Consider the following 2,883-nt stretch of genomic DNA (forward strand, 5'->3'; position numbering starts at 1 on the left):
CATTTATCATACATTAATATCTATATCAGATGAACATTTATCATACATTAATATCTATATCAAATAAACATTTATCATACATTAATATCTATATCAGATGAACATTTATCATACATTAATATCTATATCAGATGAACATTTATCATACATTAATATCTATATCAGATGAACATTTATCATACATTAATATCTATATCAAATAAACATTTATCATACATTAATATCTATATCAGATGAACATTTATCATACATTAATATCTATATCAGATGAACATTTATCATACATTAATATCTATATCAAATAAATATTTATCATACATTAATATCTATATCAAATAAACATTTATCATATATCCACATATATATCAAATAAATATTTATCATACATCAACATCTATATGAAATAAATGTTTATCATATATCCAAATATATATCGAATAAATATTTATCATACATTAATATCTAAATCAAATAAACATTTATCATACATTAATATCATTAATGTATGATAAATATAAATAAATATTTATCATACATTAATATCTATATCAAACAAACATTTATCATACATTAATATCTGTATCAAATGAATATTTATCATACATTAATATCTATATCAAACAAACATTTATCATACATTAATATCTATATCAAATGAATATTTATCATACATTAATATCTATATCAAACAAACATTTATCATACATTAATATCTATATCAAATGAATATTTATCATACATTAATATCTATATCAAATAAACATTTATCATACATTAATATCTATATCAAATGAATATTTATCATACATTAATATCTATATCAAACAAACATTTATCATACATTAATATCTATATCAAATGAATATTTATCATACATTAACATCTATATCAAATAAACATTTATCATACATTAATATCTATATCAAATGAATATTTATCATACATTAATATCTATATCAAATAAACATTTATCATACATTAATACCTATATCAAATGAATATTTATCATACATTAACATCTATATCAAATGAATATTTATCATACATTAACATCTATATCAAATAAACATTTATCATACATTAACATCTATATCAAATAAACATTTATCATACATTAACATCTATATCAAATAAACATTTATCATACATTAACATCTATATCAAATAAACATTTATCATACATTAATATCTATATCAAATGAATATTTATCATACATTAATATCTATATCAAATGAATATTTATCATACATTAATATCTATATCAAATGAATATTTATCATACATTAATATCTATATCAAATGAATATTTATCATACATTAATATCTATATCAAATAAACATTTATCATACATTAACATCTATATCAAATAAACATTTATCATATACCCAAATATATATCAAATAAACATTTATCATACATTAATATCTATATCAAATAAACATTTATCATACATTAATATCTATATCAAACAAACATTTATCATACATTAATATCTATATCAAATAAACATTTATCATATATCCAAATATATATCAAATAAATATTTATCATACATTAATATCTATATCAAATAAACATTTATCATATATCCAAATATATATCAAATAAATATTTATCATACATTAATATCTATATCAAATAAACATTTATCATACATTAACATCTATATCAAATAAACATTTATCATATATCCACATATATATCAAATAAACATTTATCATACATTAATATCTAAATCAAATAAACATTCATCGTACATTAACATCTATATCAAATATCCGATGCGTATCTTTCCCGTGGCGGCCATTTTAATCCGGCCTCTCCCACCATCTTTGCAAAATGTCAATTCGCGAATCACTTGCCTTCAAAAAATTCTTTCAACGGCAACCCAGTTCTCACGGATATGCGACAAGGCTGCGGATCCTGCAGTCGGATTGGACACCTTTTAGACACGGATTTGCGACTACACGTGGGATTTAGTTCTGGACGCAATGAAAGTGCTTTGAGAAATAAGCGAAGAGAGAGAGAGAGAGCGTGAGATAGATAGATAGGTAGAGATAAATAGATAGATGGATAGATAGTGAGAGAGAGAATGATTGATAGGTAGATGGATAGAGAAAGAGGAATGAAGAGAGAGAGAGAGAGAGAGAGAGAGAGAGAGAGAGAGAGAGAGAGAGAGAGAGAGAGAGAGAGAGAGAGAGAGAATGGATAGGTAGAGATGAAGAGAGGAGGATGAAGAGAGAGAGAAAGAGAGAGAGAGAGAGAGAGAGAGAGAGAGAGAGACAGACAGAGAGAGAGACAGAGACAGAGACAGAGAGATAGATAGATAGATAGATAGAGAGAGAGAGAGAGAGAGAGAGAGAGAGAGAGAGAGAGAGAGAGAGAGAGAGAGAGAGAGAGAGATAGATAGAGAGAGAGAGAGAGAGGAGATAGATAGATAGATAGAGATAGAGAGAAGATTATGAAGCAGTTTATCAAAGATTAAACTGCATCGACCTAACCGCAGGAATAAAGTCGCAACTGAGACATTGCAGACCTATTGACTTTACGTTCGTTTCCCCTAGGTACTACGACCCCCCCCCCTCCCCTAAAAAAAAGTCTTTTCTTCGGACCTGGAAAATAAAAATGCACTTTCATGACTTCCAGGCCGGAGATAAGACCGGAATAAACCTGTACTCTGGATTTTGTTTGAGGTTTGGCATCCCAGGTTCTAGGACTGAAATATCGGTATGTATCGGCCTTGTTTTTTCTATTTACTGATACCTGCAAAATTAGTCAATACCGATACTTCATTATCTATCATACACAATATATATGTATGTGCATAGATATAAATAAACATAAATAGATAAATAAATATATCTATAAATATATATAAATA

The sequence above is a fragment of the Penaeus vannamei genome, chromosome 3 (genome assembly GCF_042767895.1).
Source record: "Penaeus vannamei isolate JL-2024 chromosome 3, ASM4276789v1, whole genome shotgun sequence".
NCBI lineage: Eukaryota > Metazoa > Arthropoda > Malacostraca > Decapoda > Penaeidae > Penaeus > Penaeus vannamei.